The sequence below is a fragment of the Microtus ochrogaster genome, linkage group LG2, assembly GCF_000317375.1.
Source record: "Microtus ochrogaster isolate Prairie Vole_2 linkage group LG2, MicOch1.0, whole genome shotgun sequence".
Classification (NCBI taxonomy): domain Eukaryota; kingdom Metazoa; phylum Chordata; class Mammalia; order Rodentia; family Cricetidae; genus Microtus; species Microtus ochrogaster.
Window position 1 is genome coordinate 1,765,071 of NC_022028.1, and position 16,411 is coordinate 1,781,481.

A 16,411-nucleotide genomic window follows, 5' to 3' on the forward strand; every position below is an offset into this window, starting at 1 on the left:
TTTGTTTTTTGAGACAGGGTTTCTCTGTGGCTTTGGAGCCTGTCCTGGAACTAGCTCTGTAGACCAGGCTGGCTTTACTTTTAAACTGAGAACAAAAGACCTAATTTTGATATATTAGTGCTACATAAGGTATATGACTATTACTGACCAAGAGAAACAAGCATTATGAGAATACAGTGAAAGCATGAGACTAAAGATAATAAATAGGGGGAAAGCAGAAGAAGGGAAGGGGGAGACGGGGAAAATGAAGAGAAAAGCAATTACGTGAATAAAGACGGAAAACAAGGTAGGGCTGAGTGGGCACAAGAATGTCACTTTTAAAAATGAGTGTGTGTTCTGATCTGGCTATTTTTCATTAACTCATGTTGTTAAACATGGTGCTTAGATCACCTATATTATCTCTGATTATGTGTGTGTGTGTGTGTGTGTCTGTGTGTCTGTGTGTCTGTGTGTCTGTGTCTGTGTATACGTCTGTGTGTCTGTGTGCCTGTGTATGTATGTATAAATTTTTATGAAGAGATGGCTGTTAAAATCTCTAATTACAGTCATGTATTTTTCAGTTTCCAATTCTATCTGTTTCTGCGTTGTGTGTTTTCCTACCTATTGTCAGGTACACCTATTTAGAATAGTTGCATCTACCAGGAAACAGATCTCTATCATTCAGGAACATTCCTTGACAACTTTCCCCGTTCTTGTGTCTACTTTTTCTCATATTAATGTAGCCATTTCAGCTTTTTTTTTCTTCCAATTGATGTAAAAGTCATGCAGCATACCCCTTGTCATTGTCACCATTTCTAAGCAGTTAGTGGGGTTAATCTGCTCAGGTTGCTACACAGTAACTCAGCACGTTTCCATAGAGAAAGCTGAAAGTCTATAAACATGAAACAACATCACATCCATTCTTCCCTGCTCGGGCCGTAACCTCCATTTGTGTTTCTGCTTTTATAACCACCGTTCTCTTTTTCTGGTGCTAAAGAAAGCTCCATAGCATAGCACACACTCTGGGTACTTTAGAGAATTAGAATTACATACTGTTTACCTTTTGGTGACTGGATGGTCTCACTTAGTACAGTGTCCTTGATTTTCATTCATGCCTTTTATGTATCCAAATTGCCCTGCTTTTAAAAGCTGAGTGGTATTCCAACGTATTTTTGTTCATCTAACCAGCTATGGGTAACATTTAGGTGATTTCTGCTGCTTGGTTGCTTTGAATAATGCTATTTTATGAGCATTTTCAAATACTGTTTTAAGACCCTGCCTTCAACACTTTTAGATATAGCAACAGCATTGAACTGATTGGACCACACATGATAATACTGTTTTTTAAATTTCTGAGAACCCACTGGGTCATTTTCCACAGTGATTACAAATTATGTATTACTTTATTTACCTTGATTATTATCTCAACAGTAAATTCTTTCCATCATTCTGACTAAACTGATTTGTATATATACATTTAAAGTATGTTGTTTACATACAACATATAACTGAGATTTCTGTTTTATTGATTTTATTCTCCAGTCTCTGTCTTTTAATTGGGGAATTTAGACCATTTAGATACAATGCAATTTAATGTAATACAACTGGTATAATTAAATTTAGGGGTGTGTGTGTGTGTGTGTGTGTGTGTGTGTGTGTGTGTGTGTTTCTAAGTGTTTTGATCCTTTTAACCCAGGTTCGACTTTAAACTTGCTACCCAGCTGAGGCCAACATTGGCTAATAGTAGCAGATACTCTTTAGAAGCACAGCTGAGGCCAACATTGGCTAATAGTAGCAGATTCTCTTTAGAAGCACAGGTCTTCCGAACAGGGAGGTATTTGGAACCAGGTAGCTTCATCGTGTTCTTGAAATCACAAGCATCTATGAGAAGAGGGTCTTGATCCTTGAAGTAAGCCAGTCTGGGAGCTTGTTCAATGTGGCCCACCCCATCCTGTCCGTCCTCCCATTACTTAGATTATAGGCATGCTTGTCATGCCCGACACGGTTTGTCATTTTGTTAAATTTTTGTTCCCTTCTGTTTTTTGTTTGTTTTGTTCTGTTTTGTTTGTTTTTTTGTTTTGTTTCTCTTTTCCAGTTCCTGCCTTCTTTTGGCTTATTTGAATGTTTTATTTTGATTATACTGTAATGTACCATTAGCTTTTAAGCTAATTGTTTTAATGCTTTTCTGGGAAGTATAGTAACCACATTAGTTTCTCACTGTGCTTAGAGTTGTACTTTACCACTATAAGAACAATGCACAAAGCAAAACTGATAGTTTTTAAATTATATCTAAGTATAGAACACAAGGTAAAGACAAAACATACAATTCATTTAGTGTTAACAAGTAACATGGGGAGTAAATAAAATATTAATAAAGTGTAACATACATAAAATATTCCTGAAAATTACACAAGAAAATCTGTTGGCGACCATTATCAGGTCCAAAGGAAACTCTGTTTCCCCAAATTACGGTAACAGAAACCAGCTTTCCTCAAGAACTCATGAAGCCAGTTCCCCTCTACCAAGCCAACCATTTCCCTTGTCACTGGCAGAAGAAACAAATAGCCATCTGTAGTGAAAAACTTTCTCCCTAGCCATGGAGCTGTCATCTAGTCCGTTTATATAACAACCGAGGTGGGGCAAGGGGAGGGGGCAGAGAGTGGGAGGGAGTCATGTCTTGCTCTTTGTATATTTACTTTTTACTAAATTTATGATTATTGAAAACAACAATTTGTAAAAGTCTTACTGTCTAAAATATCCCTTGAACACCAAGAGTGATGCCACTGGCTCAGTGGTTAACAGAGCTCACTGACCTTGGAAGGGATCCAACACCCACATCTGGCCCTGGCAGTCACCTGACACCCTCTCCTAGCCTCTACCCGCACTGCACTCACGCACGTACATACCCACACGGAGACACATGCATACACATAAGTTTAAAAAATAAATAAACCTTCAAGTATTTTAGAACTGCTCAAATACACAAAAATTTGGAAGGCTCAGCTTTTAAAGGGCTGATCTGAAGCAATGGGAACAAAGCAGTTGCAATGCAGGCAAAGCAGTTGTCTGGATAAGTGAGGTGGAGTTCAAGGCCTCCAAATGTCCATGGAGGCCAGCAGGTATACGCATGCCTGGGAATACACCACATACACACACTAAAATAATAGTATTAATAATAATAAAAATAAATACAGATAGATAGATGATAGATAGATAGATACTTGTAAGAGACACAATTCTTCCACACAGAGGAGATTTATGTTCCTAAAATCTCTGTCTATGAGAATTGGAACCCAGTTTAGAGCAAGGCAGCTCCTGGGGAATTCCCTTGCCAGGGTCCACTGTCTGACCGAGACGGGCCTGGAGGGTAGGACAGGATAGAAGGAACGTCAGAGTACCTCTTCACAGACAAGGGAAAGCTCAAGGCTCAGGGGTCATCAGACCCAGGTCACTCCTCCATCCTTGTTCTCAGATGCTGTGTAGTCTAACACGGGCCTCCCGGGTTACAGAAGCTCTTCCTGTAACTACGTGACCAACAGTCGGTCCTTTCTTCTCTCTGAACCTCCCTCTCACTGAGGGGAAGACACAGAGAGTTGTCTTCTGCCTGTGTGGGTGACTTTTAGGAGATGGTTTGAGTCAAACCGCAGTTTAAAAACACTGCCTGTGCTCAAACACTTCAAGTATTTTATTACTAGGTCTACAGTACATAACAAAGTAATTGTGTAATTAAGAGATAATGTCAGTGCTGTAGAACAATGTTGACAAGATAATGGCCTATCAAAACCACGAAATGGCAGAGCAAGTGAACAGATTTATAGGTAGAAAAACAGAAAAGCAAATAACAGCAGCCACGTTTCCCTCAGAGCCAGGTTTCCATATCAGCTTCCAGACTCTGACAGCTCCCATGGCATGACCCGGGGGCATTGCTGTGTATCCCTGACCATTTGGAAATGTGCCAAGACTGAAGAAGGCAGGGCCATCTGGAATAACTTGTCCCCAGGCTCAGGGAAACTGAGCCACACACAACAAAGTGTAGAGGGGACAGGGTCACTGAGATCAAGCCCTCTTCAGTCCCCCAGTGTGGCCAGAAACGGACAGGACAAGGCCAGTGTTAGGGAGAGCTGGGCCTGGGTAGTTGTTGAGCTGATTTCTGGGTCTTCACATAACTCAGATTCCCTTATTTAGAGCCAGTTCCTTCTGAGAGAGGAAGGAGCTAGGGACAGAAAGGAGACTGACTGTGACCTTTAACCCCTAGAGAAGTCCCAAAGGATCAGGCTTCCCCTAATGCCCCGGGACTTCCTAACAAGATGTAAGTCAGAGGAAAGTGCAGCTCAGACGATGAGGGAAGCATCGGTTCGTGGGAGGGAAAGAGGCAAGGCTCGCCACCAGGAGAAGAGGATCCTGTCTGCACCTGCATGAGTGCTGGTGTTAGGGCCAGAACCGAATTCCGCCAAGATGGTCAGCGACTGCATAAATCAGCATTTTCTGCTTTCTAGGCTACTGCTTTCTCTCTTTTGGAATGAGAATGATGAACCCAGCCAAAAGACCCCCAGTGAAGGTTGCCTTCTGTTTCCAAATAGTCTCCTGAGGCTGGGCTGACCCCAGGCTGGCTGCTCAGGAGTGTCTCCCAACTCTGACATGGCAGAGCCCAGGGAATGTCACAGGAGCTTCACAGTGAAGAGAAGTTATGGGACCAAAACCCACCTGACTCCAGAGTAAAGTCGGGTGGGGGCATCCTATTCAGTGACATCTCTATGGGGCACAGAACCCAGGGGAGAAAGTATCAGGGTAAAGAGATGTGAGTTCTGCCTTCCCAAAGTTCCTTGCCTCCCTGGGGCTCCCTCTGCTGGGCACCCTTCCCCTCCCATGGAGTGGCTCTGCCTCCCACTGAGGGAGCATCTGACTGCTCCAGGTTGTTAATTGTTGTCCTTGTCCTGTGGGGTTTTTACCTCCAGACCTGTTAAGGTTGACTTCAGGATTAGATTTCTTGAAAGCACAGACTGTCTTTGTAAATTGAATAACGAATGTTCACTAGGCTGCTGTTCTATGGAGGGAAAGACAGACAGAGAAGGTTGGAGGAGCAGGGAGAAAGGAAGGGGGAGAGGGAAGGAGGAAGAGAGGAAGGGGTAGAAGAAAGAAAGAGGGAAGGAGAGGGAAGGGGAGAGGAAGGAAGAAGGAGAAAATGGGCGAACGAGGGAGGAAGAGGAGCAGGAAAGGAGAAAGAGAGAGATCAGATAAAGGGGAAGGAGGAAGGGAAGGACAGCTGGGGAGTGGAGGGAAGCAGAGAATAGTTTGAACTCCTGCCTTCCTTTCGGGACCATAGAAAAAGCCCTGCCTGCTTGGGCTCTGTGTGCTCCTGAGTCTGTCTCGGCTCTCTGTTCCTTTGCCCATCTAAGGATCACACAGAAAGGAAAAAGACATGGCTTCCCTCCAAATGTCTTTCCCTGACTCGTCCACCTGCCTCGGCTCCCTGCCCAGAAGCCAGAAGAAATACAAAGACTCAAATACCTCCCTCCTGAGAGTTAGGACCTTCAGTACCGGGGTGGGAGGATGGAAAAAGGAGAACAAATTGTTTGGAAAAAGAAACCCCAGATGTACATGCAGCAGTCAGCAGCCAGTTCTTTTGAAGCACACTCTCTGCCTCTCTCGCAGACACAGAATTCTGCTTCTTTCCAATGGCACTCTGTTTATCCAACATAGGTTTTATTTAAAAAAAATAGAATTACAATGAAAGTAGTAAGAAGCCTGCTTCTGATTCCCCAGGTTCATAGGTACGTGGTTTTGACAGGTGGCAATCACCAAATATTCCAACTTTCTTACAGGCTCTTCTGTTTCGTATGCATCCATAAGCGTTTTCCATGTGGCTACCCTGACTCCCTAATTACCCCTTTAACGGCTGCTTAATATGCCATCAGGTTGATGAGCAGCAATTTACTTAAGCAGGCCCCTCTTCCATGATCTAAATCCTAAACAGAAAGCCATGCGTGGCGAAGGTATTGTCTCTGCAGCAACGTGAGTTGTCAGAAAGTGAGTAGATCTGGGTTGGAGGTGGCGTGGGGCTAGTGGCCACGAGGTTAAGCAGGACCAGGGCTGCGCTATGTAGTTGAGTGCTGCCTCTGAAGCGGAAACAGTCGCTAACTGTGTTGGAACTCTAATACAGGTAATCATGATGAACACTGATTCTGAACTCTGCACTAAATATATAGATAGAAGCTGTAGCCCTGGATTCTCTCAGCCAACAATTTAAATGCTGCAATTGCTCCACCCCAAATTTGACAGATAAAGGTCACAGAGGTGGGAGGCAGTTTGGTCTCTGGAGAGGCTGACTGCAGGGTCCTTAGGCACGAGTCCCTCTCCCAGCCCCTGTGTCTGTGCCCTCTGTGACCCATCCTCCACAGCACAGCACATGGCCTGTGGAGCCTCGTCTTAGAAAGAGGTCCTGCGCTCTACAGGCTTCATTGTTCTTCCTTTTCTTAAACTTTATTTTTACTGTTTTTTAAGAGTGTGTGTGTGTGTGTGTGCGCTCACACGAACGCACCTCTGCCTGTTCCTGTGCATCCGTGTGTGGAATGTGCACACATAAATGCAGTACTCTAGGAGAAGTACACAAGAAGACGCCAGAGGATCCCCAGAGGTGGAGTTACAGGTGGCTTGTGGGTGCTGAGAATTGACCCAGGTCCTCCTCAAGAGCAGTGCGTGTGTTTTAACATCTGATTCATTTCTCCAGTCCACATGGGAAGCTTTCTAAGCCCTCTGCTTGTGGGCGTCTTGCAGATGGATTTCAGGAGCATGCATTGGTGAGATGTGCTAAGCTCAGTGTCCAGGAGTAGGACACCCAGATCTGAGTTTACCTGCTGAACTCAGGACTTCATCAGCTTCGTGGCCTCCTGGCATCTGTCTCTTAAGCCCCGGTTGCCTGGTCTGTAAAATGGAGATAACAAAACACGACTCTTAAGAGTGCCCCCAGCATCCCAGATAGCAATGCATGGCGCATGTAGTGTTCAGTAATGCGTGGTTGCTCCATTATCTCAGCAGACCAGAGAGAAGCTAACACTAATAGGACACATTCCTTGTAGTCAGAAGCAAGCCCTCTTTGCCCAGTGCAAGACAAAGAAGAAAAACGTGAACTCCCGAGGTGTGGCCAGCGGGATGTTGGCGGGAGTAGTATTAGAAGTGACAGTGCTGATGTGGGCTACAGGTTAATCATGTGACACTTGTGTCTCCAGCACCACTGTGAGTAAGGACTGTTGTTGTTCCCTTTTTAAAGTTAAGAAGAGAGGGACTGGCAAGGAGGCCCGTGGGCGGAGATACTTACTGCTAAGTCTGATGACTTAATTTTGGTCCCGGAGCTTGCATGATGGAAGGAAGGAACTGACTGCTGTATTGTCCCCTGACCTCCATACACACACTGTGGCGCGCGCACACACACACACACACACACACACACACACACAAATGTACACAAAGTCAATTTAATTTTTCTAATAAAAGATACAGAAAAACTAAGACAGCCTGTCAAGCCCCAGCAGGCCTTGCTAGAAGGACAACAGTAGATTGTACAGCATAACGAAGCCATTAGTCCCAAGGGCAGAGTACCTTGGAGGGTCCCTCTTAGCTCTGAAAGGCTCAGGAGCATCACATAGAGAAGAGGGTCTCTATCCACCTTATGTGTGTGATATAAACATACGTAGCGATGTGTGATCTCAGTGTACCTGCTTTATTACCATTAGCCATAGGACCAATTACACCAGTCACATAAGTGCTTAACAGGGCACCTGGGATGTGAACAATGTTCTCGGGCATTTGCAACTATGATGTCATAATGTCACGGTGTTGTCCTTGTGGGCAGGAGTCTGGGAAGGCGAATTTTTCTCTTCATCCTGCACAGAGTCTCACAAATGTTACCAAGGTGACCACATTCAGGTTGGCCTAGATACTAACATGCCCTTCGTTACCCTGAAAAGCTGCTTACAGACACTTCATCCTGCCATTGCACTCTTAGCTGGGTGTTGAATAAGCAAAGGGAAGCCTGGATATGTCTACCAGGTCACTCCAAGTTCCCCGGCTCAGTTTCAGGCTCCATGCTGACATTGTGAGTGCTCAAGCAAGTCCTGCCTCATGACCTTTCGACTGTCTGTTCCCCTAACCTGGCTCACATTCTGGAGGGTTCTGGCGTGTCTTCCCGCTTTCCTGGTTTACCCTGAAGTCCCCCCCACAAGCTCTTTCACATGAGATAATAACACGTGGTGACGTTTTAAAGTGATGAGTGGACTTTGGTTTGTGTGAAACAGAACTAGTGCCAGCGACAAAATCCTGGCCCCAGGCAGGCTATTTGGAGGCATCCGTCTTCTGAAATGAGGCCGGCACAACCCCAGAAGACATCCTGATGGCAGGGTTGATTTACATTTGCTTTCTGGGTCAGTGTAGAAATGGCTTCCTCCTCTCCACTATGCCTCATACTAGCCTTACTTGGCAGGGGTGTCCTGTAGCCCAATTACAGCATGTAATTTTGTTGGGCAGTCAGGAATACCTCTCTGAAAAGTATGTCGGTGGCCCAGAGATAGAGGATTTCTGGTATACCTTCAAGGTACAGCAGAAAATAAAATATAGGCTAGGAGGTAAGAACCAAAGAGAGAGGTCTCAGGAAAGGGGCTGGGTTTCCAGGTACCACCTGAAAACGGAAGTGACCAGGGGAAGTTTCCAGGATCCATACTCGTGGAATAATTCTCCAGCTCTGATATAAAGAAAGGGACCTACATGTATATTGAGCAGACTTCATATTGTATAAAGAGTACTAGGGAAGGCTGTAGAAGGCTGTCTTCTAGCAAGGTTACTAGATACTGATGCTGGGCATACCTTGACAAAATGACAGCCCTGTTCTTCAAGGGCCTTATGAACTAGCTGAGTAGACAGAACAGAGGCAGGTGCATCGAGGAGCTGCAAGTGTCGTCTACGGAGTGATCGTGAGGTTAGCAGGCAACAAGACTCCACAACAGTGGCCAACAAGCCAGTATGGCCAGTATGGGCACTGTCCAAGAGAGAGCAGCAGCCACCTCCTGGGTTCTGCAGATAGCAGAGCAGACTCTAATGGATGGGTCCCCTCATCAGTCTTCAGCCAGGGGTCACACCACCCCAGTGTCCCTGCAAAGTAAGAGAAAGGCCATGGAGATGACCCTCATCATCTTTGTTGGAAGAAAAAACCCTGTTGCAGAATTTACCGAGCAATTAACCTGCAAAGCCACAGAAATACAGATGACCTGACAACTTAGAAATCATGTAATTTATCCAATTAAACATTTTGCACCATTGTAACCACACAGGTTCGTGTATTAGTAACCTCAAAGGTCTCTATCCTAGACAATTGGGATTTTTCAGCTTTCTGCCCAAATGCATCTGTCTCTGTAATTATGTCATCCATGGCACAATACTGGCACAATTATGTGGGATTTCACTTAACTCTTCCTTCTTCGTTATGCACCGCATATACTGCTCAGAGTTTGCAAGGTGCTGGAAGCATGCTGCTTGGGGGAAGCCTTCTTTCATTCTTTCACTTTCATTCTGGAAAGCCCTGTACAAGTCTGCTTGGTCATAAAGAGTTTCCTGACCAGCCCAGGACACAGTGGCTTCGTGTCACTCACCTCACCATGGTCTCATCTTTCATGGAGTTGATAATAAACCCTTGAAGGGTACTGTTTGAGATTCATTTCTATTACTGTGATAAAATATCCTGATAAAAGGCAACATAAGAGAAGAAAGGGTTGTCTTTGTCTCACAATTCTAGGGTACAGTCCATTGCTATTCTTAGTCAAGGCGGGGGCTCCAGCAGCTTGTCACATGACTTTCATATCAAGAGAAAAGAGAATAAATACATCTTTGTTTACCTGTGCTGAACTAGCTTTCTCTGTTCTTACATAGGTCAGGATGCTCAGACCAGGATGCCTAGCCAGGGAATGGTACAGCCCACAGTGGATTGGGTCTTCCCTGCTCATTTAACAATGAAGACAAAGAAGACAGTCCTCCACAGATGCATCTCAAGTAGACTGTCCCTCATGGTGGCTCTCCTCCCACATGGTACTAGGTAGTGTCAGTTTCACAATAAAAATTAATCCCAGTGATCAAACACAGGCACCCACACACATATATACCCACACACATATATACCCACACACAAATATACACATATACATAAATAAAAATAAAAGCTTAAAAATACATATAACTATATGCTGGGCAAGTGAGGTGGTTCAATGGTAAAGCCACTTGCTGCCAAAGCTTATGAGTGGAGTTTGATCTCTAGGACTCCCATGATAGAAGGAAAAAAATCAATTTTTGAAAGTTGTCCTCTGAACTCCATATATGACTTATGGTGCAACATGCCCCCAAAATACATATATATGGTATGGGAAGTCCTTCTGTGTTGCTTTTATTGGTTAATGAATAAAGCTGTTTCAGCCAATGGTTTAGCAGAATAGAGCAAGGTGGGAATTCCAAGCAGATAGAGGAGGAAAGAAGGCAGAGTCAGGGAGAAGCTGTGTAGCTGCTGCAGGAGACAGACGCCAGATGCCAGGTGGAACCTTACCCGTAGGCCACAACTACATGGCAATACACAGATTAATAGAAATGGATTAATTTAAAATATAAGAGCTAACCAATAAGAAATGTGAGCTAATAAGGCCAAGCAATATTGTAATAATATGGTTTCTGAGTGATTATTTTGCATCTGGGTGTCCTGGAAACAAACAAGCAACCTCCATCTACATATATGCATGTACACACAAAACAAATAAATAAAATGTCATAAAAATTATAACAATATTTTAAATACAATAAGACAGAAAAACATAGCATGGGGCTGTCACCACTATATAGCAAATGTTTACATTCGGACCTCTTAAGCATATGTTACATGCAACATTATATAGTTATGGCAATATCATGTCCTGGGCAGTCACTGCAGAGGCCGTTCTGCTGACTGATGCATCTCTATACAGCCCCTGACTGGGCACCTCACACATGTATGTAGCATTGTCCTGAAACTGGTTTGTGAGCATTCTTGGCCATGCTACAAATTGGCATCTGCAATGGTGAGTCTCAACAGCTGGATAAACAAAAGGAGAAAACTGGTACTTGCAATGGTATAGACAGCTGGATAAACAAAAGGAGAAAACTGGCACCTGCAATGGTATCAACAGCTGGATAAACCAAAGGAGACCGTGAGCAGAGCACCAGCATTCCCTGCTCTCTGCTACCTGTTGCAGTGGCAATGTGACCAGCCGCCTCAAGCTTCTGCCACTAGGACCTCATCTCCACCACAGACTGCACTCTGGAACTATGCACAACCAAGCACCAGGCCAAACTCCAGGAATCCAGTCAAATGGAAGGAGGAGGGAATGTATGAACAAGTGAGATCAAGATATGAGGGACAAATCTATAGAGGCAGCTGAATCAAGCTCATGGAAACTCATGAACTCTGGACAGACAGCTGTGGAATCTCCATGGGTCTGAACTAGGCCTTCTGTATGCAGTTATGAAGCTTTGGCTATCTGAGGGGCCCACAGCAGTAAGATCAGGACCTATCCCTGGTGCAGGAGCTAGCTTGTTAGAGCCCATTCCCTAAGAGGGGATGCCATGCTCAAACTTAATGCACAGGGCAGGGGCTTGGTCCTGCCCCAAATTTTTATGCCAAATTGTGTCAATTCCCCATGGGAACCCTTACCTGTTGGGAGGAGTAGACGGGGTCTTGAAGAAGGAAGTTACAAAATAATCCCACACTAGCTCAGAATTGAGTATAATAAAGGGTTATTTATTTAGGGATAAACTCACAAATCACAGTCCTCTGCGTGAATGGGAAACAGGAACAAAACCTAGAAAACGAGAGAGAGAGAGAGAGAGAGAGAGAGAGAGAGAGAGAGAGAGAGAGAGAGAGAGAGAGCCTGTGTGTGTACGTTATATGGGCATTTATAGTATAAGAGGCCATGCCCAAGTGGCCTGGTATCTTAAAGGCTACTGACTGAAGGAGTTTCTATATCACCTCCCCCTTCTGTTTAAGAAAGAGAGTTCCAAACCCAGTACAAAACTATATACAATTAAAACAGATATCAAGTATAAAAACTAGAATTATAACCAGCACAAACATTATTAAGCAAGAAACATATGCTAAATGTTTCAATAATCATTCTATCCTAAGGAGTCTAAGTCTTGTATTAGAAAAGGCTTGGCTAAATCATAAAAGGAAAGTAACTATGACTATCTAATCTTCAACCCCATCAAAGGCTTGAGAAGGAAGATGATATTACTTTAGTAGGCAGGAAGTGCAATCAAGCAGCTTCCAAAACGTGCAGTAGATAACAGAGACAACCTGCTACCTGGGCAATCACCCAAAATCTCATTTGCAGTGTTGGAGCAACCAACTTTGGTTAAGGCTTAGAGTAACTGACAGACCATTTTCAGGGGCAGGAACATTTTCAAAACCATCTTACCCTTTCTTGGCAAGGTTTGGCAGTCTTTTCCTTGTGTCTTGCTTATCCAGTTCAGACACCATGTACTTTGTCAGTGGTTGAGGCATGGGGAGTTCCTTGCCCAAAGGCCAGTTGTACCAAGAATAAAACAAACTCCAAGTGGAGTGTTTTTGGTGCTCAACATTCTCTCAAGAATAGATCGATGCTGCCAGGAGCAATTGTGTCTCATTTCAACAGAACCCTAAGTTATTTAAATATTATGTTCTACAGCTCTTTGAAGTGGTTGAAGATTTCCTATCTATGCAGAATACAATCTCTATGTATTTAAAGAACCTGATTAGTCTAACTATAAGTATGACAAACATAGATGACTATTGACCTATAATACTTAATGCCTGTAAAATTTGAAGACTAAGACTTCATATTAGAATACTAAACAATCTTTAAACAACTATGCAGCAATTGAAAACAATGACCTCAAAATGTTAAAATGTTAACAATGTACCAGTATCTTGATCAGAGGTAGAAATGTATAATACAATATGATAAATATATCCTAAAATTGTATCAATGTACAAAATGTATTAACAGAGGTAGACATATGCATGCATACAATCTGACAAAATAACTTCACATAGGTGTACAAATATTGTAAACAGAAATAGAAGCATAGTCAATAAAACAAATCTAATTTAAACTTGTATCAATATACAAGAATTTATCCCAATTTATTTGTCCATAAATAATAGCTCATAAGTATTCACTCTGCTACTCACTATTATTATTATTATCATTATTATTATTGTGAGTAAGCTCACACTAATCTACTTGTTGTCCCGTTCAATTTTCCCCCTTTTTTCAAAGAGATCCCTGAGCCTACATAATTTCCACCTCAACCCCCAAACCTATACCAGTTAGAATCAACCCCTAATTGATGTCCCTAACCCTGAGGACAAACTTTGTTGGAAGAGGGGACATTGTCTTTTAAAATTACTTCCAGCTGTCACGGGGGCAATACTCTTTCTATAGGATCCTGTAAAAGTAAAATGATAGCTAAGTTTTAAGATTACGCTCTGGTATAATTGCAAATAGTCTCTGAGTACTCGGTAGTGTTTCTGAAGTTCTTATTTGAAATTCTGGCCAGAATGTTGTAAAAAAGTGCACCATTTCAGCTAACCAACTTGGAACCATCTTGAGCAACTGGTACCCAAAGCTAATCTTAAAGTAGTGCTATCAGCAATATGAAATCATATCAACTAGGTAGAGTCATTGTTTTGGGGCCCCATTTTCTTCCTGGAAACTTCAAATATTACTGCAGGAAAATTTATTGTTCATTGTGGAAAACTTAAACATTATTCATGCAAACATATATTCAATGAAAGATACAATATAGACAAAATAGGTATGGAGAAAAGTAAATTTTTCCCTAAAATCTTTCTTCTTTCTGTCCCATACCAGGTGGCTCCTGACATGAGTCAGAAACTCTGATTTTTTCTTTTAATAACATGCTTGGATTTAGAGAAGGATAGCCATCGTCCAACTTCAAAACCAGTTTTGATTTTTAAGTAGAGATGTATACATGTCCTGATGTACACATGTTTACCATGCAGATGATGAAGCATCATAAGCCAGATTTCTCTTTGCTTGGTGATTCATTCTAGATAGCTATCTTTTCATCTTTAGGCACCTAGATGTCCAAAATCTCTTGGATTTTTGAAGATTAATATTTTCCTGTAAAGATAAGAACAGAACCCTTCCCCAACCCTTACGAAGTTTTTTACCACCCATATAATTGTCACCTCTGTGGATGAGCTATCATTTCTCTTTCTCAAGAGGTTTCTCTTTTTCAAAGTTAATCTTTATTATTTTGATGGCATTTATAGTTTTCCTTCTCCTGTGGAAATAAGAGAGAAACCTTTTACCCAACGTAGCACATCTCCCAGTTTCCATTCTGAGGTCAACATATCCTTGAAATATACTAGCTAATTTAATTCAGAAGTCTTTTCTATTATCCATTGTCTCTCTGTTCCATTGTTCTTTTCTCAATGGTGGTTAAGAAAATTCAAGGTTAATAAAGCATTATGTCATCTATTTATGGGGTATTTTCCATCCCTTTCTGCTTGTTTAACATATCCTTTATAGTTCCATTTGATTTTTCTATAACTGCCTGACCTGTAGGATTGTTTGGTATACCTGTAATATACTTTTTATTATAATAAGCAAAAAACTATTTCATTTTCTTAGAGGCATATGCTGGACCATTGTCTGTCTTTATTTGTGTAGGTATTCCCATGATGGTTATTACTTCTAATAAATGTGTGATTACTGAATCAGCTTCTTCTGAGCTCAAGGCAGTTGGCCATTAAAAACCTGAATAAGTATCAATGGTGTGGTATACATGTTTTAATTTTCCAAGTTCTGTAAAGTGGGACAAATCCATCTGCCAGATTTTATTCCTTTGAGTACCCTTTGGGTTACCCCCTGCAGGCAACAGAATTTAATTATAGAAAGAACAACTACTTGCTCTTTATAATCTCCTTAGCTTGTTCCCATTTAACAGAAAACTCTTTCTTTAAATCTTTGCTATTGACAAGATGTTTCTTATGAAATTCTGAGGCCTTCAGGATATTTCCAATCAATTATCAGTCAATTTCTGCACTACCCTGTGCTAGAGGACATGGCAGACCCGTATGGGATTGGATGTGTGTCATATATATGAGACAAAGCCTATTTCTGATTATATCTTTTTTTATTTATTATGTATACAATATTCTGTCTTTGTGTATGTCTGCAGCCCAGAAGATGACACCAGACCTCATTACAGATGGTTGTAAGCCACCATGTGGTTGCTGGGAATTGAACTCAGGACCTTTGGAAGAGCAGGCAGTGCTCTTAACCATTGAGCCATCTCTCCAGCCCCTTCTGATTATATCTTGAGCCTAAATGAATAACGAAGTCAATTCTCTATCATCTGGTATAAATTCAGTGGTTTCAATATGCAGGACAATCATTTCTGCATATTGTGAATCAGTAACTACATTGAGAGGTTCTTTAAAATCCCTTAGTACCATGAACATAGAATATAGCTCTGCCCTTTGGACAGAATTATAAGGGCCTTGTTCCACATCACTTAAATTTTCTGATTTGTAACCTGCCTTTTCTTCTTTTGCATCAGCATAAAATTGTATGGGCTCCAGTTATTGGCACATCAAGTACAATTTGTGGAAGAAGCCAAGTAGTTCTCTTTATAAGGTTAATTCTATCGCTTTTGGGGTAATTTCTATTAATCTTTTAAAAAATTAGCACAAGCTCTTTGCCAGGGTTCGTTGTCTTCCCACGGTTTTTTTTTTTTTTAATTTCATCTGTAGTAAAAAGCACTATAATCTCTGCTGGATCTATACCTGCTGGTTGATGAAGTCTCAATTTTCCTTTTATGATTAATTCCTAGACTTTTTTCACATAAGTTTTTAAATTTTTTACTTGGCTTATATGGTAAAAAGACCCAGTCTAAGATAATATCTTCCCTCTGCATTAAAATTCCTGTAGGGGAAATTCTGGAAGGCAATGACTAGAGTACATTTAAGATTTGGATTCACCCAATCCACATGTGCCTCCTGTAATTTTTCTTCAACCACAGTCAATTCTTTCTCAGATTCAGCTGTTAATTCCCTGGGACTATTTAAGTCTTTGTCACCATTGTTTAAATGAACTATTAGATCAGGTGTTATCCCAACTGCTGGTCATAGATGGAAAATGTCTCCTAACAATCATTGAAAGTCATTAAAAGTCTGCAATCGGTCTCTCCTAATTTGTACCTTTTGTGTTCTAAATTTCTTTAAACCTATTTTATATCATAGGTAATTGACTGAATCTCCTCTTTGTATTTTTTCAGGAGCAATTTGTAATCCCCATTTAAGCAAGACTTTCTTTTTTAATTTATTTATTTGTTTATTAAAGATTTCTGTCTCCTCCCC